General features: G+C 35.3%; 1 long non-coding RNA gene across 3 annotated transcripts in view; it reads left to right on the plus strand.

The window, feature by feature from the left end:
- Positions 1 to 8131: 8131 nt before the first annotated feature.
- The window catches only part of LOC119232338 (uncharacterized), a 73253-nt gene continuing 65347 nt past the window's right edge, over positions 8132 to 16037 (plus strand). For all 3 annotated transcript variants that reach the window (XR_008549542.1, XR_005122048.2, XR_008549541.1), the window contains exons 1-2: positions 8132 to 8325; positions 12655 to 12733. This is a non-coding gene — a long non-coding RNA (uncharacterized LOC119232338). The remainder of the gene's footprint in view (positions 8326 to 12654; positions 12734 to 16037) is intronic.

Here is a 16037-nt window from a genome sequence, read left to right on the forward strand (position 1 = left end):
CCGACTCTTAATTCCCCAAGATGTCGATATTCCTGCCTCTTTCAACACCAACTTTAACAGGTAGATGGAAATAGAGATAGGTTTCCTATTGGCAAGAGCTCAGTGGAGTCTTTATGTAAAAACTAACCATGGAGCAAAAGCTTGCCTGTAGAATTCCTTGTCTTAAGTGTGCCTGGAGACTAGAAAAGAAATCAATGGTTTATCTAAATGGCAAGTTACTGACAAAGACAATGTTCCAGCAATCTGGATCCTTGCCCTTGGTAAATAAAACTGTGTGAAAACACCATAAAAGTCTCCTAGGACAATGGCTTTAGATCACTGGAGATGCCATTACAGGTCACTTCTAAAAACAAATGAATAATTAATTAAACAACACACCTTAATTTGTAAATGTGGTACCAAGGCAAAGAGAAGAGATTAACCCATTTACTAATAAAATCAGTTTCAAGAAACTAAGAGGTTTCTTGGCCTCCTTGGTGATACAGGGGTTAAAGTCTCAGCCCTATTGCCTTCCACTGGGGCAAGAGTTTGATCCCCAGCCAGGGAGCTAACTCACATGGCGCAGCAGACCTCTCCTATCTCACCTGCTTCTCCCTTCAGCACTGTATTTCAGTAGATCTGCCTGTTTTGCTTCCTACTCTGTCTTTGGTGAATCCTCTCACTCCCTGCACCTTTGGCCTACAGCTCAGTTTTTGTATGTATAAATAAATAAAAATAAATCTTAAAAAAAAGAAATGAAGAGGTTCCTTAGACTTTAAACTTAGAACATAAATATTTACATGCCCCCCAATATTGATTATAAAATACAAGAGATGATTGTCTCTTCTATTCCAACAGCTTTCTGAAACAATGTAAAGGCAATAGGATTTACAATAGGACCAAAAGAAAAAAAAAATATATATATATGCATGTAAGCATTAGTTCTGGGGAATAAAGTCTAAATAAATTTAGACTGATGTCTCTGGGCTTTTGATTCCTTATTTTTATATAACATAGAAAAAGATAATTATATCATTGTGTATTAGTGGGGGGCAAGTGAAACATTATATGAGTATATAAGAGAATGAGAGAGAAAATGTGTATCAAAGCACCTCACACCTGTGAGAATGATCCATATGCAAAATATTAGAAACCACAGTGTTGGCAAGGATGTGGTGAAGAAGGAACTCTCATCCACTACTGGTGTGGACCTGTCCAGCTCCTGTGGAAAACAGTATGCAAAATGTTCTAGCTCTTAACCTGAAATGTAGGGGTGTGTGTATTTACAAGTTCATCGGTTCCCTCCTCTGGAGGAGAACATAATTTTTTACCCTAAGAGTAGGAACTTTATCTGCATAAAATAAAGTACTCTACCATGTGATTTCAGCAAATATCCTAAATATCTACATGAAGAAAACAAATCCACTTAATTAGAGGGATATATGCATTTATGTCTATCTATCTATAGATGCATATATGTTCATTGCTGCCCTATTTACAAAAGCTAAGCTATGAAAACAACCTAAGTGCCCAACAAAAGATGAATGGATCAAGTAAATGGTATGTGTGTGTGTGTGTGTGTAATACTATTCACCTATAAAAGAAAATTAAATCTTGCCATTTGTGACAGCATGGATGAAACTGGAGGGGATTATACTGAATGAAATAATTTAGAAGGAGAAAGACAAATACCAGATGCTTTCACTCATATGTGGACCATAAAAAAGCAAAGGAACAGACCAAAACAAAGAAAAACAAACCCTTGAAATCTGACTGCAGAACTGAGGCTACCAGGAGGGGAGGATGGAAGTGGGGTGGAAGCAAATGTTGGGAATTGCTCAGAGGACTATGTCGAAGGAATATTGGTGCTTTGGTGCTGGGTGTGATGTGATAACATACATTTGTAGACATATATAGTGTTGTAAATCAATGTTACCTTAGTAAAACTAACATAGAAAATATGCATCACACCCACAGTAGGTACCTAATAACTCTTGAATGTTGCTTTTGTTATGATTAAGTAAAAGTAATTCAAATGAAGTCAGTACTATGGTAAATTAATTAGTAGATACAAAGATACTGTATAATACATTAAAAAGACATGATTATGAATATCATTAAATATTATACAAAATTTTTGCTGTGTTTAGTATTTTCCAAATAAAGGAACAAAAGTTTTTAAAATCTAAGGGGGTCATAAACTCAGAAGTTATATTTGGACTAAATGAGAGAAAGATTGGCTATCATTATTTTAAATTACAATTCCTTGATATTTTGATTCATTGCATGAAGTTATGACTTTTGTGGACCCATCGAAATCTAACTTGGCCACATTATCTGAGTGCATTGGCCATTATTGTTGCAAAGCATATTACATTTTCTTCTTCCATTTTGAAAAGAAACTTTAATCTTGATAATTGTTGTGGGTTGAATATTTGTGTCTCCCACAAAATTCACATTTAAAACCCACCCATGGAAAGATACCCATGATATAAGGAGGGGGATACTTTGGGATATAAATAGAATTAGTTGAGGTAATGAGGGTAGAGCTTCATGAGTGAGATAAGTGTCTTTATTAGAGTCAGGAGAGAGCTTGCTCACCTCCTGCACTCTGCCATGTATGACACCACCTTCCCTAACACTCCCTTCAAGATTTATTTTCCAACTTGATTATTGCCTGTTCGACTTTTCTGATTCAAGGTGCATATTGCCTTGTCCCTGAAGCCTTCTGAGTTTCACCCAGACATCATCTAGCCCAGAATATCTTATTGTCACTTATAATGAGATCAGCCATAGTTTGCCCAGCCTGCTCTAAGTGCTTAGAATAGTAGGAAGTTTATTTCAAGAAATTATAACCTTAATGCTTATTGGAATAAGGGAGCAAAGGTCAGGATGATGACATTCAGAAGGTCCCCTGAGAACATATAATCCATTGTCTCTTCTACCTGAAGTGCTCACAGGGCAGTGCTCAAAAGCCTGTGGTTTGGTAGGGAAGTACAAACTGTACCTGAGCAGGAACTGTCTTTAAATTCATGAGGCTGAGAATCCTTGAGGTCACCATATCAACACCAAAGAGCAACTTCTCACCCCCTTGTTAGCTGTACTTCTGAAGGTAGGGACAAGTTTTAAATAACCCTATGCTGTAGTGATGACTGGAAAAAATACTTGGAGTATCTTTCCCCATGACCAGATTAACCTTGGACAATATACTTTCAAGTATTAACACATATTAAAAAATTGATACACCTTTTTCAATAACAAATGTATATTTACCTTCATTTTCAGTAACCAAATTAGACTATAATTCTCTTTAAAGTGATCTCAATTCACAAACACCCTGCCCTCCATTGTTAGAGAAAACAGAAGTGGAAGTTTTGATCCGTAATAATAATTCCTCCTGAGTATTTTTCTATTGAAATGCCTATTATGTAATTTTTATTCTGTTCCCCTTATTTCTCCTTTACATTACATTTCAGAATAGAAAAGAGAACTATCAGTCTACTTCTATAGCAAAGTAGTTAGTAAGAAATAGTAAGAAGACAGATTTTATAATGGAAACAAGCAATTGGATTTGAAGAGGTTGCTTTGAACCCTCCCTTAACTGGTAAAGAGCTATCTTTTTCATTGGTATACTTGTTCCTGTAGTATGCTTTCTCTATCACATTCACTCAGCATACTATTTTAAAATTATGTTTATGGGCTCACTTTCTCAATGAGATTTAAGAATCTTGATGGCAGAGATATTATTATTATTTTTATTATTATAACCACTTAGTACAGAAACTGGAATGTATTAGATGCTCAATTCATACTTGTTTATTTTTACGCATTTCATGGATCTGACAGCATCACGAAGTTTACTTTCAGGCTATGCCATAAGGAATTTTATTTTCAAACTGTTTCTTGGCAGTAGACAGAGTGTTAACTATCACGTAACAACAGGTATTCCTAGTTGAGATTTTTTTTTGAGATAGTTCCATGAGAAATGAATTCCCTAGAATATTAATGAGATTTATGAAAATACGGGGGTTCCCAGAACAAATCATTTAAGGAATCATCTAGAGGGTTTATTTCACAAAGGTCTATAACAGTCACATCTGAAATAACAGTCCCTAAAATGGGAATGTGGTAGCCAGTTTCCCACATGTTTTGACATAATGTGAAATGAATATGTTGTAGAAAGTACTATTGAAAAATGATTGCTGTTTATATATTAGCACAGTGTCATCATGTCAATGTGTTACAATAATCATCATTTCATGTGCTTCTCTGTGACTGGTGTTCTTCTTAATGTCAGAAACCAAGATTATTTTTCTTCCCTGCCCCCAGTTTTGAACATGGTTCTTATCATACAATCAATATGCCATAAATGATTTTGGAATATATGAATGGAGGAATCGATAGATAAATAGGTGGATAAATATAAAGCCCACTCAACAATTGCAAATTAAATATATATTCCTTGGAATTTGGACTGAGTACAATCCTGGTTCCTACATATATGAACTCTGGGTTTATAGTGTTCTTTTTCCTCAACTTCAAAACTGAGATAGTATTCTCTAATAGATGGAATTACTATGAGCACTACATAAAATATTGTACATATATGTATGTGACACTTAGCACAGTGTCAGCTACACAGTTAATATGCAATAACCTACGTTAAATGCTATCAATATAAAATAATTTTCTAGATTAGGACTCATAACAGTACTTAAAAATGATATAAAAATAAGTAAACAAGTTTTTGTTGACCTTGTCCATTTTTTAATAGGTTTAAGTACATTAATTTATAAGCTCTGTGTAAACTAGGATGTTCAAGAGTTAGATGAGCTAGAAGGGAAAGTACTAACAGTCTTTAATATGGTGCTTTGTCAAAATGTTTAATCTTGGTAGTATTGATATTAAGTAATAGTACCAGTTTCTTCTAAGGAAGAATGTTGTTGATTTAGTAATGCTCAGTATTACTCATTGCATTAAAAGGAATTTATTTAAACTTGAGAAGTTTAATACACAGCATTATGGGAAGAATTTTGAACTGGAGAAGTTAGCTTAGCACCTTCAAGGTTTCTTTTTTCCTAATTCTTAGAATGGGTGCACTTTTTCCCTCATGTGGCCTAGAATGGAGTCAGAGATTTTAAAGTAGTTTGCACCAGAAAAGATGTCATCTGTAAGTCATTGCATAAGTGATAATCAATCCAGGGCAAAGTTTCGAATCCTTCTGTCATTAACTAAAATGTGTGAAGACTTGGCCTCCTGAGAAACCCTTTATAATTAAGGGCATATATTTATAATGGTTCGTCTGGTAGCTATTGAAGGCCTAAAAGGTTTTCAACAACAGCACTACAAACAAAATTTATGTTTAAATTGATATTATAAAGAACGGTATGATGTATGACTTACCAGGGGCTATTAGAAGTTGATGCAGAATGTGACACTAATGCCTTAAGTGACTCAGAGCTCCTTTTCAAAATTTTGCCATCTTTCATCCATGGAAATTAACTTAGTAGCTTGTATGTATGTGTCAAAGCTGGCATTTCTTCGACCCTCATTCACAAGAAATTTGAAACTAAGTGAAATGCAGCTTTTAACTAAACTGGCTATCTGAGGAATCAGGAAAAATATTTTAATTTAATTCAGAGGAAACAGACCTGAGTTTGAATCTTGGCTCTACCATTATGTGGATGTGCCATCTGGGAGATGTGACTAACCACTTGCTACCTCAGTTTCCACTTCTATCATAAGAAGCTTTATTGTGAAGAGATTAAAGAATGTACCAAACTGCCATCATTTGAATCCCAGCTGTTGTGCATCCACACTGTGTATGTTCTGTGCATAGGCTACTAACCATGTAAGCTGCACATGCCACTTCGCTGTGCCACTACTTAATCGCCTGTTGCTATGGTGTGTTGGCACTGACAAAACACAATTCCACAGAGAGGTTGGTTTAAAGAACAGAAATTAATTTTCTCACACTTCTAGAGACTAGAAGTCCCTGATCAAGGGGTCATCAGGTTTGGTATCTTCTGAAGCCACTCCCCTTGGCTTGTTGATTATCACCTTCTCACTGTATCCTTCTTGGGCTGTCTTCTCTGGGCATGTGCCCAGGAGTGTCTCTTTATGTACGGCTTTCCTCTTATGAGGACATTATATTGGATTAAGACCTACACTAAGAGTCTCATTTTAATTCAGTTGCCTCTTTAAAGCCTTTGTATAGTTCAAATACAGTCACCTTCTAAGATACTGGGGTTTACAGTTGCAACATAATTTGGGAAGGGACACAATTCAGCTCATAATACTTGTAAAATGAGAAAAACCATAGACACTAATAGTAAGAAATAAATTATTTAACATATCTAATGACTTAAAATAGTGCTAGGTACTTGAAACGTACTCAATATATGTTGGCCACTATTATTGTTATTCCATTTTACTTTGTTAAAGTACTTTTTAAGCACTATTAAAATAGAGCTAGTAATAATACTTTCTTAAGGGTATTTGCATGGCTAAGGATCACACATTTAAAGTACATAGCTCATGGGCCTCCTCAGTGGCACAGCAGGTTGAGTGCAGCACTGTGAAGCTGTCCGCAGCCTCTGCAGCGCCAGTTCGGTTCCTGGCCTGCCAGGGAGATTCCCACATGGTGCAGCAGACCTCTCCCGCCTCGTCACTGCTTCCCTCAGCAGCATGCTTCAGTCCTTCTGTCTGTTCTGCTCCCTGCTCTGTCTCTGGTGAATTCTCTCACCCTCCTGTGCCTCTGGCCTGTACCCCAGCTCTAGTGTAAATAAATAAATAAATAAAATCTTTAAAAAAAAAATAAAGTACATAGCTCAGTGTGTGGCATAAATGAAATTCTCGCTAGCGATTAGTCGTTATTATCATCATCCTTCCAGAAAATCAGACCCAATTGAACTCGTAGTACTTTTTTTTTTCTGAATATACCTACATGTTCTAATCTATGGTGAATGTTTTCTGTGGATTGTTACTCACCTTCTGATTTGCTTTTTACTACCAGCTGTTTCACTGTTTTATAATCACATGATTATCTGTTTCTCCCAGAAGACTGTGAAAGGGACTGTTCTCCTTTGATTCTAAATTGCACAAGGTAGTCAACAGACATTTGTTTTGTTAATAAGTAGATGAATTATGATTAAAACCATGATATGCATTAAAATCTCTTAATCATGTTTTTGAGTTGAGTGTCTGTTATATGAGGAGTGAACAAGATTATGTGGTATCTTTACGCCTGCTTAGTATTTTTGATGCCCATACTCAAGCTATGATTGGAATAGGGGCTTGATCTGAGTAAAGACGGAATTTAGAAGTGAAGTTTTTCATATTCAGTAGCTCTTTGATAAGCCTGCTTATACTACTGAACATCAGATATATCATATTTCTCTTTAGATCAAGTTCACCAAAGGCATCACTCTTACTATATCTTTCACCAATACACTGTATACTATTTAGTAAATATGCTTACTATCCAAGACCTCTTGCCAGAAACTTAAATTGTAAAAGTTTTGCCTTGCTATCTCCAATGAAATCAACTTATTAAAGTCATTGAGAAGCAGAAAACTGATATAATTTTCATGTGTTCTGGGAAAAACAATGCTATCTATGAATCTTTTGCTAAAAATAATTTATTTTAATATGAATCAATAAAACTCGTACTCTTAAGTAGTTTATTCTTATAAATGGGGTTCCCAAGAAGAGTTATAGCTAGTGGAGAGTTAACTTTAGTAGATGCACTCTATGTGGAATATATAATGTTTATCCTTCTTAAGGAACAAAACACAGAGTTCATTGCAAGGATTTGGTGCCTGAAGTATTGGAAGGTTGGCAATGTTTTGATCAGATACAACCAGAAGTGTGCCAGCTGCTCTGTAAGCAACAATGAAGTTGGTATACAGTATATCTGTGAAAGATGCAGGAATAATGATGGTGTTAGTGAACTTGAATCACTCATTCAAACAACAGAAACTGATGATAAACTGATCCTTGCAGTGATTTCAACAGGAACATCTCTTTAGGAAGATTTAGTGGCATTGCTTAGAGGCCATTATTAACTCAAAATGCTCAGAATTGAGTTATTATTGTGACTACCTCTATAGATTATTGGCTTTGTCCAAATTCCATAAATAGTTAAAGGACCTCTCATCCCAAAGTAGTTCCAAAAGTAATGACAGTAACAGCTGCATATGGAGTTTTAGAAGACCCTTTGCTGCCTCATTCATAAATAGAATGAAATAAGAGGCCAATAATGGGAACATAGTGCTACTTTTTATGAAATATAAACTATATTTCTACTCCAAACTCATTATATATCCATCCTGTGGTATACATTTGGTAAGAAAAAAATTTATTACATTTTGACATAAGTAGCCCCACACTCAAGAACCCTCTTAGGTCTAGTTCTTTCTAACTTGAAATTTTTCTTTTCCTATGAACAAAACTCATAATTTCTTCTAAATATTATGCCTACTATAATATTTACTATGTTATTTCATGTTTGAAACCTCTTTAAAAAGCAATTTGATTTTGTCTCTTTAATCATGAAGAATATTTCTTGTGGAGAAATAATTGATGAACGTACATATTTATGAGTACTGTGAAGTATTTGGCTCTTTGGCTTAAGACATAATTACAGATACAAACATATTTAAATATTGCATCAATAAATATTGAGTCATATAGGCACACCCTGCACATAAGCAGTGCATGATCAGAGGAAGAGCTAAACTCCTCTGAAGCTTTCTCTTTTACCCTCACGCCATTGTACCTAATATTAACTGTATTTAAGTCTCCTCTGGCAGCTGAAATAGCACCTCCAGAAATCTGTTCTAAAATATATATATACAATACCTATTTAGGTAAATTTAAAGATGTCCTTTGTTTATTACTATTCATAGGAATTATTTTATTATCTTTATAACTGAAAACAATGTTACATAAGGGGTCACAGGATAATTACTTTTGATAGAGAAAAGGTAATGGAAAAGATTCTGGAGCATGACATGTGTTTATGGCAGAGAGGCAAGGATGGAAGCAATGATAGAGAGAGGATTACTGTCTGTGATGCCCACACAGGAAAGAGAAGGTTCAAAGTAGATGGTGGCATGGAAATAAATGTTGTATATTTTGCAAATGTGTCTGGAACTGTTTTGAGACCTCATAAGATAGCATATTAGGTATTTTCATAGCATAGAACTTAAGGATAGTACTATAATAAGCTCTAGCTTAATAAGATCCTAATGCTGTTGTTTGAATATATGATATCATCATGTTTAAAATGTAATATTCATTCCATTTATGTAATTTCTTTTCCCTGGATGTTTGTGCTTTCCAAGATGATATAATAAGAAAATAAACAGCTCAAATGGCTTTTCCTCTACACTTTTATCAGTTTAGAGAAATAGGATGACAATAAATGAAGAGATCTAACATTTATAAAGGGATAAACAGGGAGGAAACATTATGCTAGGTGGTCCGTATACATCATCTATTATATCTTACACCTCTCCTTCAAGGTAAGTATAATTATCTCCATCTTATAGATGAGAAAATAGAAACTTGAAGGTGTTAAATAACTTGCTTGCAGTCATATAGCTCATAAGGTAAAAACAGAGAATCAAATCCCAGACTAATTTCATAATCTTGTTCTTTACACAATGCTGCTTTTGGAGAATCATAAAATTTTAGTGTCCTAAGAAGTCATTGACCTTAAATCCCTTCCTGTGAGTAATTTTCTTAAATATTGCCATCTGTCAGGTTCTCAGAGGATGTCCTTTTTACTCAACCAAACAATAAAGCTGCAACAAAATAGTCCCACTTACCTTTCCCTATTACTAAAAGTTTTAAAGTATGGGGCTTCCAAGGCATAACCTAGCTAATGTGTTGCCCCTGGTGAAACAGCAAGAACATGAGAAAAAAGAGCTTCAATGTCTGTCAGACTAGAACAGCAAATCATCTCATCTGCCTCACCCACTGGAAATGAGCATGTGGAAGAGAGACTGTAGTCTGTACTAGATGGGATGGAGGTCAGACAACCACTGGTACCCATCAAACCAGAACATGGCAATTACACATTGTACTCAGAGATCTGGTAAACCATTTGGAAGCACTTCTTTGTTTTGGCTGGAGATACAAACATCTTCCTATTTAAGTAACTATGTAGTGTAGCCCTGGGATGAATTTACAGCAGAGCTTGTGTCAAAATTTGCAACTCTTGAAATATGGTCTGAGATACATCATTTAATAATCCCATCATACAAGTATTCCTTAAACTTCAGTATGTGTAGGACTCACTGGGGCATCTTGCTAAATTGCAGATTCTTTCTGGATTTTCTATTTGATTCCATTGGTCTGTGTGTCTGTTCTTGTTCCAATACCATGCAGTTTTGATGATTATGGCTTTGTAGTATAGTTTGAACCCACAGATTTATGGTCAACTAATATTTGACAAAGGAGCAAAGAATATGCATTGGAGCAAAGAAAGTTTGTTCAATAAATGGTGCTGGGAAAACTGGGTCGCTACATGCAAAAGAATGAAGCTTGACTACTACCTCACACCATACACAAAAACCAACTCAAAATGGATTAAAGAACTAGACATAAGACCTGAAACCATAAAATACATAGAAGGAAATATAGGCGAAACACTACGGGATATGCACATCAAAGACATCTTTACAGACACATCACCCAAAGCAGTGATAGTGAAGGCAAAGATAAACAGCTGGGACTACATCAAATTAAAGAGCTTCTGCACAGCAAAAGAGACAATAACAAAAACTAAGAGAAACCCCACCAACTGGGAGAACATTTTTGCACACAACACTAATGATAAAGGACTGATCACAAAAATCGGCAAAGAGCTGATGAGACTCAACAACAACAAAGAAAATAATCCTGTCAAAAAATGGGCAGAAGAGCTAAAAAGAAACTTCTCTGAAGAGGAAATAAAAATGGCCAACAGGCATATGAAAAAATGTTCACCATCATTCGTAATCAGGGAAATGCAAATCAAAACTACCATGAGATACCATCTAACACAAGTGAGAATGGCACATATTAAAAAAACTAGCAACAACAAATGTTGGCGAGTTTGTAGAGAAAAAGGAACTCTTCTGCACTGTTGGTGGGAGTGCAAACTGGTCCAACCACTATGGAGAGCTGTGTGGAGATTTCTGGACCTACTAAACATAGAGCTTCCATATGATCCAGCAATTCCACTCCTAGGTATTTACCCAAAGGACACAGACACATCAATTCCAAAGAGCACCTGCACCCCTATGTTTATAGCAGCACTATTTACAATAGCTAAGCTTTGGAATCAACCCAAATGCCCAAAAATAGATGACTGGATCAAGAAGATGTGGTACATATACACCATGGAATATTACTCAGCATTCAAAAAAGATAAACACATGCAATTTGCAGCAACATGGATGGTGCTGGAAGGGATCATGCTCAGCGAAATAAGCCAGAAAGAAAAAGAAAAATATCAGATGGTCTCACTCATAGCAGGAATCTAGAAAACTTAAATAAAGGACCAGGAAAATGAATATCTATAAGAAAGTGAAAATCATAATCAACAAACAACTATGAACCAGAGACACTTTATGAGGGGAGGGGGGCGGTGGGGAGGGATTGGGGTCAAAATAAAGGGGTTGCGATTGTTTGGGGAATATAAAAATAAAATTAAAAAATAAATAAATAAATTGCAGATTCTGATTGTATAGTTCTGGGCTTGTCCTGAGAGCTGCATTTGTCACAAACTCCCAGGTGATATCAGTGATATGAGTTCTCACTCTAAATATGAAAGACTAAGATTATTTTGAGCACTTTCCTGTGGTTCACTGCTTATAGAAGTTGTGATATCTTTAAACCAATTTGTCCATTTAGCACCAAGGTAAAAAATGGCACTTTCTGAAATCATCATGAAAATACTTTAGCTCACTACTGAACCACCTGTTTTTTGTTTGTTTGTTTGTTTGTTTCTTATGATGTAATCTAACTTACTTGTGTTGATCCATTGACTTTCTAAGGTCACAAAATGCATCCCACTTATGCCCTTACTCTTTTTTGGTGAGTTACATTCTGAGACACCACATCACTTTCTTTATTGTGCTAGTCCATACAAAGATTCTCGCTCCCAATTTCACAGGGAACAACACAAGAGTTAACAAAAAAAAAGAAGAAAATATTGTGTCAGAAAGTTTCAAAAGTTTTGTATGAAGCCATTGAAAAGTATGGGCAGCTATTCTAAGTGGAGTTGAAGTAGAATTAGGTTGCTGTGTTTTAATACAAAGTGTACTGGTTGGGGGCCTCCCTGGTGGCTCAAGGGGTTAAGTCTTAGCACTATGAAGCAATGGGCAGCCACTGCAGCATGAGTTAGATCCCCTGTCAGGGAGCTAAGCCCATGGTGCAGCAAACCTCTCCTGTCTCGCCTGCTGCTCCCCTCAGCAGTGTATTTCAGTAGATCTGCCTGTTCTGCTCCCCACTCTATCTCTGATGAATCCTGTCACCCCACCCCCTACACCTCTGGCCTACATTCCAGCTCTTGTATATATAAATAAATAAATAAAATAAATCTTAAAAAGTTAAGAAAAGTGTACTGGTTGTAGAAAAAAATTAACTCATATCTATTAATACCTGTCTGTCTCTGTCCTTTAGAAAACAAGCAACTTGAAAGAAGCAACTGTATCATCTTCATCTCAATATCCAGCACAGAATCTGACCTGGGAGAATAGAGGTACTCCATATATTTTTATTTGAATGACTAAAAGAGAAATAAATGGCAATCTAGGCTTGAGTTGTGACTAATGTGACTAATGTTCTCATTTACAGAGGAAGTGATGTTAATGCACTTGTGCAATAGGGTTCTTACGTAGTTTAAGTAATAGAATAGTTATTGAACTACTTAAAATTTTTAAAGCACTGTGCATATTCAAGCATTTTTATTACATCTATTACTAGCCATATTACTAGTGTTTCTTAAAAGATGGAGGGTGAGTTACACTTCTGAGACACCAGATCACTTTCTTTATTGTGCTAGTCCATACAAAGAATCTGAGATGGAAAATAGACACCATGTACTACAAGTTCAGGGAAGACTTCCCTTTTTATCAAAATCCCATATATACTGTTCGCTATGTAAAATATAGTGATGATGAGAAATTATTGTATTTTATGTAAGATTTTGCCCTATTAAACTTTCTTTTTTCTTAATGGAAAAAAATCACAATCAAGTTTTATCTACTATTGTCTGATAACATGTTCAACTCTTTTGGGCAATGTTACTTTATGCCCCTTGTCCTAGTGCCCACATTCAATCTCAAAAGGGCCCTCATTTACATGATATATAGCCACCCTACTTATTAATTGTACATACAGCTTGATGTGAAATACTTAGTTGTATCACCAGTCTGAGTATGCAAGCTCTGAATGCAGAGGTGGAAGCAGAAAAGAAAAGGATATCTCATTGTGTCAAACATCATATGGTAGAGAGTGTGAAGTTTATATAATTAATCAAACAAACAACCCAGAAGAAATATAGAAGTAACAAAGGAAAAGAACTAACAGGGAAAGTCTAAGGTTAGTGTATACCCACATGGTCTTCCTCAGTTCTTGACTAAAAGACCACTTTGTTATTAAATACCTAGGGTAGAAGGCAGCTATTTACTTGAAATTGGTGAGAAAGGGGGTATTTATTTAGAAAGCTGGGAAATCAATATGTCTCTGAGGTTTACCATCAGAGTCATTCAATTACTAATACAGATAATTGCAGCATTAATCTGCTTTTGCAGTTTGGAGAAGAGAGCAAACACAGCATGATTGATTTTAAAGGAAAGGAATGTCAAAGGGATATGGCATTTGTTATTTTAGTAGGTAGACCACTGGAGTGAAAATCTTGACCCTGTTTCATTCCAAAGAAGTGTAATGAAATCCTCCAGTATGCACACAACATTTCTTCGAAGATATTTCAGCTCTTGGAAGAAATAGAAGGCATAAAGTGCTACATCACCACAATTCTTCCACATTAAAGACCCTCAGGGCAAATTGAATTTCAGATTTTTGTTAGTGTTGACTGGGGGCATCAGATTTTGTATTAAAACTTGACATCCTTCACCATTTGCATTGTAGTAGGTTACAGAACACGTAACAAGAATTTTTTAAAGTATTTTTTGTCTTTAAAGAGCACTTTTTCTCATATTTTAAATTTAATATTTACTGTTGAACTATTCTGTTTTATAAAAAGGACTGGCAGTATCAAATCCAGAATTATATAATTCAAGACAACCAACCTCTAGTGAATATCTAACTTAAAATTTAACAAGATTTCAACGTTACGAATCAAGTTATTTATGCTCATCTCATCAGAAAATGTCTTCACCCAAATATATCACTGTTTTTTTTAACCTTCAAGTTCTGATTCAAGTTGAGACACTGAGTACTTGATAAGTTTCTTCCAACAATGACTTGAAGGTTGACTAGACCAAGAGTGATTGTCTTCAGAATAAACCATCAAGAACACATTAGATTCTCTTTTGGAGCAAAATGTGTCATTCCATCTCAAAAAATACGGTTCTTAAAAATATAGTTCTTGGTAGCAGGTCGAGGAGAGTCTAGGTGAGGGTGTATTCCTGTGAGATTTTTGCATTGTAGTAGGAGCTACGTGCTTTATTTTTTTAGAAAGTGTTTTTATTTTAAATACATTTAGGTTTATAGGAGAGTTTAAAGACAAATAATCCAGTTTCCCCTAATTTTACATCATACAAAACCATGGTATATTTATTGAAACTAATAAATTTTAAATTCTGGTACAGTAATAATATATAAACAAAGTACTGTATTTGTAATTTTCCAGTACCCTTTGGTTCAAGATATGACCTCAGATACTATATTTAGTTATCAAGTCTCCTCAGTCTATGGCAGTTTTAGTCTAGCCTTGTTGTTGTTGTTGTTGTTTAATGTCCTCAATTCATTTTAGTAGTGGTCAGTTATTTGTAAAGTGACCCTATTTTTCATTTTTTTTAAATGTTTTTTTATAACTATATTCGGTTTATTGATTGGGGGGGATGTATCATGAAACTAAAGTGCTCTTTTATTACATCAAGTTGGAAAATCTAGTATCAACATTACGTACTGCTGATTAGTTGAAACTGATCACTTGTTTAAAGTGATGTTTACCAGTTTCCTTAAATGTAAAGTCAATATTTTTTTCACCCTCTATCTGCTAAGCAAGTTACCAAGTATAGTTCACATTTTCATGTTTTTTGAGTAAATGACAAAGGTCGCACTTTGAGTCCATATTGTGTCTGCCACCTTACATGCCTAAGCTATGGATGAGAACTAAACTGACAGGAGTGTCTTTGAAAGAAAAAAAAATTAAAAATTGTATTTTGTTTACCCAGTTCCCAACCAATAAGTTGTCTGAGTAGTAATATAGAGGTGGGGAGACCTATAAACAAAAATATAATAATGGTGTAATATGACTGTTATCAGACATTGGAGGACAAGCAGCTCTGGTTTGCCATTACATTTTTGTGAGTATAACTAAAAAGAAAAGGAAAATAAACCTTTGTATTACCAAAAAAAAGTCTGTGGACAAACTGAAAAAATCTAATGTATCAGTGCAGGTATCAGGAATCTGCATACTAAGCAACTTATGATGCCAGTGGAAGGGGTGGAAGAACACAGTGAGTGCGCAGCAATGAAAGTATGTCTGTTAGATGGGGGTCAAGGGAAGTAATGACATTAATGATAATAAAGTTGCAGGGGTCTTTAGTTGGAAAATCAAGGAATGAGAGAGAGGAGGATCATTACTTGAGTTTTTCAGGGAGGAGGAAGGATAGAAACAGAAGACTCTCCCAATAACGAAAACCTTCTAAATGCTTCCAACAATAAGGACATCAAGCATTTCTTATGCAACATAAGTGTACTTGTTAGGTCAACTCTTCTCCTCTCAGTCAGTGGTACAAACTTTCCATGTGATTGTCTGATTACTTTAATAATGAGTAGCTGACATATCTTTTTAGCTATTTACTTCATCATGG

This window comes from Talpa occidentalis, unplaced genomic scaffold (assembly GCF_014898055.3).
Source record: "Talpa occidentalis isolate TD23 unplaced genomic scaffold, MPIMG_talOcc4v2.1 talOcc4.7, whole genome shotgun sequence".
Taxonomy (NCBI): Eukaryota; Metazoa; Chordata; class Mammalia; order Eulipotyphla; family Talpidae; genus Talpa; species Talpa occidentalis.